Below are 11,865 nucleotides of genomic sequence, written 5' to 3'. Positions count from 1 at the left end.
TCAAATTGGTCGTCGAGATAATCAAAAGATTTTGCCGTATTGTCCTTGTCAGACAGATGAGAGCATAAAAAATACTACGCCTGAAAATTAGCAGCATGCAGTGAGCACTGATGCACTTCTGATGAAAGAACACAACAGGTGTGGTCAAATGCTACGATTACTAATGTCCATGGACTAATTTTTTTTTTATTTAGCACTCAGATGAGAAATAACTGGATAAAGCAGTGTGCAAACATTTGGGCAACCTTGGTCAAATTCCATATTTTGTTGACTTTAAAGTGAATTAAAATTATTTCAGGAATTTAAAGGGGACACGTGCAGTTTGGCGTTATTAATACACATGATAATGCTTTTATATTGACTTTATTATTGTTATGATTCATGTTTATGAAGCTAAAATTGATGTTACATTACAACATGTGTCTTTGAAGGCCTGAACATGAGGGCTGTCAAAGACAACACTGCTGCCTGAGCAGTGCTGTTTTTGCACCACTAGAGGGAGCCACAATCCAGGATAAATGTTCCTAAACAAATGTTTTGGGACGCATTATTTAAGAAAAGGGACTTTTGGAATCACCTTAAAAGAGTCCTGATAGTTTCACTGGAAAGAAGCAAACAACATCACACAGATTCAGTTCAGCACTAACCGGTTCTTCCTTTAATTGTCGAAGCCAGAATAGATTCATTCATTCATTCATTCATTCATTCATTCATTCAGTTCTGGGCTTACACGAGAAGTTTGCGATGATGTCAAATGTTTTGACACTTACTCACAACTAAACACACTTCTTTAAATTGCTACCAATAGTGTTTTAACTTTTTTACTTTGCTGACATTAACCCAGAACCATCAGTGCTTGTTATGATTTTCTGGTCACTGGGCTATTTCTGTTTACACGGCTGTGAGATGAGGCATCTGGATAATCTGCACATTATCAGCTGTTTCCACGTCCTGCACATGTGCTAATAAATTTTGTCCAACATTAACGCGGATGCGTGACGAGGGCAAATCAAACTGGAGGTTTTAGGGTGAGTCACAGCCTGGTGAGAATGAAGAGGGAGAGGAAAAAGCTTCAGTAGCATGTGGAAGATGAAAAATAAAAACACACACAAAGGAATAAAAGGAGGAAAAAGGGGGGGGGGGGGGGGGGACGTGGATATGGAGAAACTGAGAGGTTGAATCAGTGATTCAGATCTGTTATCTGATGAAAGCAGGAAGAATGGATGAGAGAGGAAGATGAGTCCAAGAGTAGGGGGGAGAAGAAAGTGGGGCGATGAGTCAGACTAGTGGAAAAAGGTATCAGGATGGGCCAAGAGGGAGGTTAAGAGAGAACAGGACAGGAACTGGAACAAGTTAATGACATTTTGGTGTGAGGAAGTGTAGAGAAAAGGAAAAAGAGCATGAATCAAACCTGGAATCAATGGAAAGTTAATGAAGAAGAAAAAAGAGACCAGGACCTGAGTTCAGGGATTCAGTACAAGTCATAAAACTACAGCAGAGCAGCTGTGCAGGTGTGAGAGACAAGGGTTTCTATCATGTTACTATCCTGGTTTATAACTTTGCCTGCGCAGCTGTGTGACATCTCCATTGAAATGAAACTGCTGCGGCTGCAGCTGATGACGATGATAGTCGCTGGCAAAGGACAAAACTGGACTGGGAAACATCTGTCCTCCTGCAGAGCTTCGGTTTTACATTTCATGTTCTGGCTGGGAGGGAACTTTTACGTTTCTGAGAGTTAAACTGTACCTCCCTCTACTGGCTGCAAACGCAGACACTTCTTCTCTCACTGTTAAGTGTACATTACTACAGGTGTGCAGCCAGGCAGCGAAACACACACTACATGCACTGTTAAAAAAGTTAAATCATCAACGAGCATTAAATAGTGACGAGGGCGCTGGATTTGGACAATAACTGTATGATTGATGGAAAGAAAGAACCACGAAGCAAGTTCAGCACAGGGACATGGAGAAATGTGTAATATGAAAATATCAAGGTTTATTGAATATTTGGGGTGTAGTGCCACCTTTCTCCACCTGGGGGAGCTACAAATCTGTGCTACTGTCACAGGGGTAGTTGATGAATGGAATTAAAACACTGAGGGGTGGCACTGTGTAAAAAATATTGAAATACTACAGCTGTGCTGATGCATTCTCCAAAACAAGAACAAAATTATTGATTCATTTTTATTTGTTTCATTGCAACCAAAAAAAAAAAGTTTAAAAGACAAATATAGACATTTTAATAATTTATAAATCACACTACATTTAGACTTTTACACTTTAATTCAGAAAACACTCAAGGCCTGCAGAAGAAGAATATGAATGGGTTTAATGACCGCTCGGTATGTGTGTGTATGTGTGTGTGTGTGTGTGTGTGTGTGTGTGTGTGTGTGTGTGTGTGTGCATCACCAGCTCCTAATAACGTCCAGTAAGTCATCTGTTGGATAAATCTGGTGTTAAGGGGTCACCATAGTTCTTCCTCTGTCTTTTTGCAGTCCTGCTATTGGTCAGTCCTGCGCTGTATGAGCAGCCACTTAACACATATCATTAAACGGAGACTGTCTTAGTGCAGTGGGCATAAGGTGGCCTAAGATTAGGGATAAGTAGTTTGTTCAGTCCGTGTTCAGATTGGAACAGATTGGAGTTTAACGTGTCTAAGAGGCAGAGCTGCTGTCTCCGCAAAAAACGATCTCATTGGTTGAGTTAAACTTCATTAGCTGGATCTAAGTTGGCCTGACAGTGCGGAGCCCTGTGGAGTTTTCTTACAGCGATGCTATGTTGGCACTCAGTGTTAATCAATAAAAGTCATTGTATGTAGTTAGACGCACAGATGTGCTGAACAAAACTGTTTTTTTTTTTCTTTTTCATTTGTGTGTACCTGTGTTATCACCAGCATTAATCAATCTGCACAAAAAAACACTGCGATGGCAATGTGCATCGTGAGAAGATGAAGAATCTGAAGAAGATCAGAATTTGTTACCTGGTGTTAAATCAGCCTTTATGTTTTAGATCACTCTGCTGCTCTGACAATTACCAATAATAAGCCTGTCCCAAAACCAAAAGCAGCCATCCAGTTCCAAACCATGATGCTATACATCCACCACTCTTCACACATGATCATTTCCATCATTTCCATCATGCGCAGATCGCTCCTCCTCCTTCTGTAATTAGCTGCTGTTGTTGTTTTCCTTGACCAACCCATACAGTGTCAGCTGCTCAGTGCACCAGTGATTTCTTTCTTTCTTGGACAATCAGTCGTGCAGGACACACTCAGGTAGCAAAATAAAAAACACCCATCAGTCACATGTTCCATGTTCAATGTGGTGATTAGATACACTGTGGTCTATGTTGTCTAATGTGTCTGGGTGTCTTATCTCCTATTCTATTCTTTGGTGTTAAGCCCTGGCGACCCGTCGTCAGCCCCTACACTACAGCATTAACTGGATAAAAATGATCAGCATTAGAGATTGTGGATATTGTTGGTGTGTTTTAGGAGCCATTTCATTTTTACACTCCAATTTTAGCACCAGATGAAATAAAGGTGGCATAACATGCTCAGCAGTGAGCATCAGAGGTGCTGCTCAGCAGCTTGTTCAGACCCTGCAAGCTAAATTAAATGTGTTTGGCTCTTAGATAGAAACGAGAGCTTATTGAACTCTGTTGAAAAAAGTGTATTCTGCAAGATGTGAAGCTATTTCTTTAAAACGAAGGGAAAAACAACCTCTAATTCTTTTACCATCTATTAAGACATTAGCAGCAACGGGACACTGACACTTTCTGCAGCGCAGGAAATACGCTCAGCTGTGTTGCACGTCACACTGACTGCAAGACTCAAACCACGGAGACAGAGAACAAAGATGAGGGGCTGATGGAGACTCCACTGGAGAGGCTCTACAGCAGTGAATAGGAAGTTGGATGAATAGGATTTGGAGGGGTGACAAATTGAACGGGGGATTAGGTGTGTGTGTGTGTGTGTGTGTGTGTGTGTGTGTGTGTGTGTGTGTGTGTGTGTGTGTGTGTGTGTGAGCCACACCAGCTGGCTGAGTCCTCCTTCCCTTTAACTGAGGAGGCGTGTGTGTGAATGTGTGTTTGCGAGGCATGTGCTTTAGCTTTTTGTACTTGATACATTTGTTTGTACTTGTTAAAAACTAAAAACTACGTGCAGTCAGACGCAGATTTTAAAGCTACCGTTAGACATTCTTAGATTTTAACACATTATTGTTGGTGGTCACTGTCGTCGGTGGATTCCTGACGTCCTCATGCGTGATTCCTGAAAGTCTGACTTCCTGTGGGACTGCGAAGAATGGGTGCCGCTGTGGTTTTCAGGGCCCGGAACATGTGTGCCGTTTGGGGCTCCGGTGCCAAACGACGTGGGCGCGAAAATGAGCAGCGAGAACTTTCTGTCTCCACAAATAGATGTGTACACTTCACACCGCAGCCCCTTTTTCACAGCAGCATTAACACGTAATGGCACGTAAAACACAGCATTTGTAACAAGGTGTAGCTAATGCCATTAATAAAAGCTGCTTAACATTCAGTTTCAGCTCTTTTTTTTTTTTTTTTTTTTTACGTCCCTGCAGGCTTATTTATGTGGATTAGTGGGACACTTACATGGAGCAGGGCCATCATTAATGTTATTAGTTCCACCTGTGCTTTGTCAGGTCAAAGTGCGCTCTGGAAGATGTGAAATTCATAATGTAGAGGCTACAGTCGAAATAACTGGACAGTTGCTTCAAGGCAACTGAGGCACGTTCGCCAATCAAATGTAATTTCAAAACACCTCCAGCACGGAAGTGTTTGCAGCCAGTCTAGAGACGATCACTGGTGGTTGCTGCTTCCAGCATGCTGGAAAGGTGAAAAGCACACGTTCTGCGTCATCTGTGTTATAAGCCACTATTTTAACCTTTCTCTCTGTTCACGCTGTGCTTTGAGGGAGCGCCATTGTTCAGGTTGCACACAGCATATCAGAGATTAACATGCAGACCATGCCGGTCACGTATGCTTAAAGAAGCAATGCTTTCTGTAAAGCATTTGAATAAACAAGTCAATTACCTTTGGTATAATTATCTTTAACAAGTAGCATACAAACACTCTGCTCGGCATTGATTGAACATTGACTGGCAGGACTTGCCCTTGTGTTAAATTGCTTCTCAAAAATTCCTCTTCTGCCTCCTCGCATTGATTTGCAAAGGACAATGGGGAAGTCAATAACAAATCTAAGGTTTTACCACCTCCGACTTGAACGGAGGCTGAGGAACATCAAAAAGCGTTTCATTCTAACCTTGCAAATGCTTAAATCTTGCAAGGACAGTCTTTGTTACAGAATGTTAGACTGGAAAACATCTGCTGAGGATCGATTGAGGAGATTAGCTGCAGCAGAATGCTGGACCAATCGGCACAGCGTGCATGACGACAGCAAGAGGCAGAGCTGTGTTTTAAAGTCAATAGCCGAGCTTCAAGGGGTTGAGATAAATACTGCTGTAAAGTTCAAGAGTCGTGCTGTTGAAACATCTTTTATATTGTCCTTTCCAGTCTCCGCATATGCTGTTTATGTGTCATGTGAGAGAGGAGAGCTTTGCTGCATTAGCAACAGTGAGTAAGAAAGCAGCTCTAAAAAATGGTCAATTAGACTCTTCATGCATCAGTTGGCACCAGTCAGTGATTTGCAGCAATTTATAGATCAAGATAAAATTGGGTATTTTGTGAATGAGGTTTTGCATCATCTCACTTTAGAGCCACTGGAGGGTGAAGGGTGGAGAAGGATGTACCTGGCAGAATTCGTCTATGTGCACGTTAAAAAGACCTTCTTTGTGATGTAACCCCCCCTACACACACACACACACACGCACACACACACATACACAATCCCACCCCCACCCCCCTGTTTCTCTTCCCCGTGTACTGGTGTTAAGAGGAGTTCTGTTGCCGGGTAATGAAGAGGAGGGAGGCGGTGAGGCAGGTGCTGCAGTCGGGGAACAGTGAGCCACTTGTGGCTGCTTTGAGTGTCTCGCTACGCTCGTCCATCTCTGTGGTCCCCCACCCCCCTCCCCACCCGCTTTCACTTCATCTCATACAGTTTCACCCCCAACACCATCACAAACAGGTGTGGGTATGATTCCTTGACTCCTGCTTGTCATTCCTCCCTCTCGCTCCTTCATCTATTTAATTTATCAGTGTCTCCCAAAGTCAATTCCTGCTGGACGTGATATTCATAGGTGTTCCTCCTGTGTGTGACTGAACCTAGGTTTGAATACTAGTTACATCATTTATGACGTGGATGTTTCACAAAGGGAGTAACTCAAAAATATCTTTTAGTTTAAAGTTTTAATCCTGGAAGCACACAAATAAAAAAAAAGAAGAAGTCATTCTGCATCATGGTTTTGGTTCTGCTAGAGCATGGTATTGTGCTCTGCGGAGGAGTCTCTCACTAACATGGCAACTCTCAAGAGTAATGGACTCTGAAAGAGGCAATGAACTATTAAGACTGTTTCGCGTGTACTGACGCTGTCATAAAGCCTGTCTTTGGCATTTATTTGAATTTTATGACCTTTTATGTAGTCACACATGCGCCATAACAATGACCTATCCACCAATTATACAATATCTGAAGCACGGATAAGTCAGTGTTAAAAAGATTGTAGCTTACAGTGTTATTGACGGGGAGGGGTGAGAAACAGGTGAACAAGTGGGCGGGAAAGAGGAAATGGTGAGAATGGAGACAGGAAGTTCGAAATTTCTGAAAAGAAAGTGTGGCACAGAGCCAACAATCTTGGCTCACGTGCCCCCCTCATCTCGAGCGACCAGACACAATTGTCTTCTCATTGTTGACACGCCGTCATCGCTGGGGTCTTGCTGCCTAGCAACAAAATCCAGCCAGACGTTTTTCCAATCTCAGTGTCAGGGGGAAGCTCCGCCCGCGTCCATCCCTGGAGGAATGATTGAAAGGTCACTTCATTCCTCGTCGTGTCTGACAGCACACAGATTGTCTTTTGTGAAAGCTCTGAAGAGTGTGTGTGTGTGTGTGTGTGTGTGTGTGTGTGTTGGAGGAAGGGGGACACTCCACTGTGGGTACAAACACTCAGTGATGAGTGGGCAGCGCGGCGGCAGTTTGCTCTTCACAGACCTGGTGATCGAAGCTGTGAGGGGGTGGCTGCTGCCAGATCGATATCGCTACTCGCTCCTCATCACAGGCTGAATGTGGCCCCTATCGGATTGCTCCATTGTTGAGAGGTCAGAGGCCCCGCAGAGTGATATTAAAGAAAAAGTCTGTTTCTTTCTTTCTTTCTTTCTTTCTTTTTTTTTGCTACAAACTGTGTCATAGTATTGTATTTTGGGCCGACTTTCATGTTGGTCAGAGGAACATTTTACTCACCCACTTCATGCTGAGATCAATGTGCTGGCTGCTCTACAGTGAGGCCCACGGAGGTGATCAGACAGCTGTGGAGGGCACGGGCAGCCTCAGCTCTGTTTTCTACTCTTAGAAAAATAGCTTATCATATATTACTGACGTTACGGTTTCATACATCACAGTTGTACCAGTGTCTTGACTATAACCGTGTAGCTCTGCCAGGTTGGTGAACGGACGTGTAGTAAACAACGGGGCTCTAAACAGCACTGTGCCCTGTGGTCCACTCTTAAAAAGCCTCACAGTGAGCATTACAAGGCAATCATGAACTCATTCTCAGATGACTAATGGCAGCCTAATTGCTAGTGGTGGCTTAATTGTGACTGGATGGATAGATTTTAAATTCCAAACACAGATGATATCGCAGAGACCACATGTTTGGAAGTGAACGTAAAAGTAAATGTTAATGTTACGGTCAGAATTAGGGGTCATGGAGGTTGTTCGCGACAAGCCTCGTGGTTTAAGAGGAAATTAGCTGGAAAGCTAAATTGCATTTGAAACTTAGTGGTTGTAATTTAGCAGATGCTTTTTTACTTTTGACTTATTTATTGCAATAATCCAAAAGTGGGATTTCTCCATTGGCTTTCGAGGAGCCAGTGTGATGTTAACTGCAGGTTTAGCCTACAAAAACAGGTCACCTCTTACTATTTCCATATGTGCCGGATAAATGATGTGCAATATCTGAGTCAAATGTAGATATAAAAGTGCCACATGATTTGTTTCTAACCTGACAGGAAAAGAGTTTAAATGGCCAGTTGACAGTTTTCTTGTCTGGAAACTGATGATGTGGAAATTAAAGCAAAATGAGATGCAGATCTCACTCTTCTGCACTGAGTCTTGTTTGACCCACACCATTACCTGCACTCCGTTGTCTCAGGAAACGTGGCGAGGCTGATGGATCTGTGAGGGTCATAAAAGGAGACTGGAGCCGAGTGTGTGGAGAGGAGCAGAGGTGGCAAACTACGTGTTTATTCAATTAAAGTGGATGTGTAGACGTGGAATGTTTTACAGCGTTACCTGAAGTCAGGGGGAAACCTCTGCAAGAAACAATTACTTGAATCCGTCGTCCACTACAGCAGATCACCAGTACTTTGGAAATATCGATGTTACTATAAAGATAAACTGCTGTGGTTCTCAAGTAAAATCCTTCACGGTGGCTGCACTAAGAATAATCCCCCCAAAAGTCCTAAAAACCAGAGCTGAAGACCTGAGATCTGGCCTCAAGGTGCATATGGATTGTGTGGAAAAGAAGATCCTACAAGTTCATTTCACAGTCCCACTGTGTGAGGCGGCTCTAACAAAGTGACTTTTCATCACATCAATTCTGTGGCGTGTCACATGAAACACTAACTAGAAAGAAAATTGTAACGGGTGAGTTGTAGAGCCAGGACATGAGTAGGAACACACAGATGCGAGCAGAGGCATGTTACCAGCCTGTGCCGTGCACGTGCGTTGACTGGATGCAAACAAAAAACCTCAGAGGGAGGGAAGGAGAAACCGGTCACGGCTTCTTACGCCTTGCAGCTGACGTCATTTCATTTTTCATTGGTTGCATCCTAAACGTAGATCCTGCAGTAGCAGTAGCTGAAATGTGGTCCTTGAATAGTATAAAGTATAAAATCAGCTCTCGGTACAGTTACACGTGCAGCATCTGCTGCTATTTCATGTTTTTTAAAATGTCCCTAAAGTGAAAGCACACGATGACGAAAACTAAAAACGAACACTAAAACTTTAGTGATGAAAATATTGAAAGTAAAGAAAATATTCAAATTCATTTCAGACCACTCCGGCGTTAACTGTGCTGACCTGATCGATGAAGTTTCACACTGTAATCATGCAAAGAACCCCGCTTTACTGCGAGGGGGCACAATTCAGTCATGCAGATGTATTTCTCTGTTCTCGTGTCACAATATTTGATCGTGTTACCAAAGTGGCGGTTCGTTTTATGGCAGGAGTAAAACACTGGAACAAGGAGTCCGTCTGCCAGATAATATCAGCATACTGCCTCTGTGATTTCATACAAGCACCAATTCAGACAAGACTCCGAGGCAGCGTGAATGGTGCAGTGATTGTAGACCTTTGGGCCGCTGGCATTGAAATACAAATCGCAGCACAAGCTGCGGATGCATGGAGTGTGTGTGTGTGTGTGTGTGTGGTACAAGTAAAGCACCTTAAATCCCAGGTTCATTTAAACACACCCTGGCTTATCAGGTGTGTATTACTCAGAGCAGCCTGTTTCATCCATTAGATGCACTAATGCTAAATGCAGGATATCATTACAAAAGCCATTTCCCTACAACTCCTAATTTGCATCAGTGCTCACTATGAATGTTATCACCACACTTAAGGGCTGTTATCAGTTTGTCATCATTCCTAAGGCCCCCGCTCAGCCTCCTATGGTCGGCTCAGTGGACCGTTATCACTGGCTTTCAGAATGTGAAACAAACAGCTATCTTGATGTCATTCACCACATCACCTGCTTGTAGATGCCGTTTGTCCCTTCAGCAGCATAAATGTGGCCACTTAATGAGGTGGTAACCGTCCTATCAGCTGGTCTGGACACCCAGACTCACAGACCTGCCCTGAATTAAAAGTCTCTGCACCGCTGCCAGTCTGTTTAGTGACCCTGGGTTTCGGAACCTCTCCATATCTAAATGTGCTTTGAAGCATATTTCTATAAAAAAAAAAAACAACCAACCAACCAACAAACTAACATTTACATAGCGCAGCATGAATGATCTTTAAAAAGACTTACTTGAAGTATTTTCATTATGTGGTGTAGTGTTATACACTGCCCGTCTACACTAATGGTTTGCTGGAAGGCGTTTTAGCTCTGATCACCGCACACATTCGCTGCATCGTTTCAATCTGCTTCTTCAATGCCCCAATATTTATTTCATTTCCGTCCATAGTTGCATTCATTTTTCGCCGAGATCTTGTATTGATGATGAGGGAGTCGGACCAAAGTCTTCTCCAGCATTATTTTAATTTAATCTAATGAAAACCTCCAAGGTCAAAGCCCTCGAAGCCGAGCGGTACAGACAAGGGAGGTTTTCTAAAAGTTTAAGAAGGGTGTCGTGTTATGAAATATGCTTTGTTATGTAACGGCCACTCTCTCTGTGCACGGTAACACTAAGTGTGAGACCATCTCACACTGTGGTTAACAGCCTCCATGAGCAGCTATTCACCCACTAGTTTCTATGAACTGCTGCTGGGGAGGTAATGCTTTACTTGGCTTCCGCTGCTGCTTTTTGCACCTCACTGTCCACAGCCGGTGACTCATTTCCTCTTAAGATCTGAAGTGTTCAGACCCCAGTTCTGTCACAGTTTGCAGAGAAAACAAAGAGGAGGGCCCCCTCCCCCAACCCAACCCAACCAGTGTCACAGCACTAGCTCGAGAGCTTTTGCAGCCTGGCTGTTGGGACAGCTTAAATTGTGTTATCCCTGTTCTGGCTTGTAATTAAGTGTGTGGCATTTCCTGCTCTTGATCACTTGGAAAGCGGAGTCAGCTTACACCCAACCAGACTATCAGTCACCACAAGGCTGAGCTGCTCGCCCTCCAGCCTCGCACCTGTTGTCTGAGATGACGGAGACGTTAACAGGCCTGGCCTTCTGCCGGCCCAATCAGTACCTCGACGGAGACATGCGATCCAGCGGTGGCCAACAGCTGCATTGGCACATTTTAAAGTTTGTCCAGAACACATCATGGACCCTGTGGAATCTGTCTTGTTGCTTATGCATACTTTCTTTTGCATAAGCAACAAGTTTAGGAAAAGTGAAGTAAATGAACGTGGCCGGGGAAGATGAATTCCTAAACAGTGAATAAACAACAAAGCTCGGCGGTCGTTAACCCTCGACACATGATCAGCTCGAAATTATAGCTCAGCAAAAGAAGCTGCAGACTGTGTGCATACAGTCATTTGGGGTAAAAACGTGCAGAGTTTAATGGGAAGAAAAAAAAAAAAAAATTGGTAAAAAAGTAATGTGTGAGCTACAGTTGCATCCATCTTTCCCAGAAGGTGTCAGTGATTTATTTCAGCCACAAAGCTACTGTTGAAACCCGAGAAGTTGATGAGAAAAACAACTGCATTTCAAGTCCGCACCAAAAATCACTCACTATAGTAATGAGAAAGCGTGCTGCAAAGTTAACACCCACCCTGAAGATTGTGGGGTGGTCCAGTTGTCTGACTTGCTGACTGATTTCTCCTCTGCACCATAAATAATCGGTGGGTGAATAGCGCTGGCAGCTCTCCAGCACGGCTAAATTGAAAAACTTGCGAGTAATTTAGCCACTGATGAAAAAAATGATATCTATATGGCCGAGTTGCTACAGGGACTTAATGTTATTTTATTTCTCACTGATGCAGAATTGAAGAACTGCGAGCGGGTGGGGGGCTCCCGAGTTTCCACATGTAGACAGAGACACACCGAGTAGACAGAGACACACTTTTATGGATAAAA

The sequence above is a fragment of the Anabas testudineus genome, chromosome 2 (assembly GCF_900324465.2).
Source record: "Anabas testudineus chromosome 2, fAnaTes1.2, whole genome shotgun sequence".
Classification (NCBI taxonomy): domain Eukaryota; kingdom Metazoa; phylum Chordata; class Actinopteri; order Anabantiformes; family Anabantidae; genus Anabas; species Anabas testudineus.
This window is presented reverse-complemented; position numbering follows the sequence as displayed.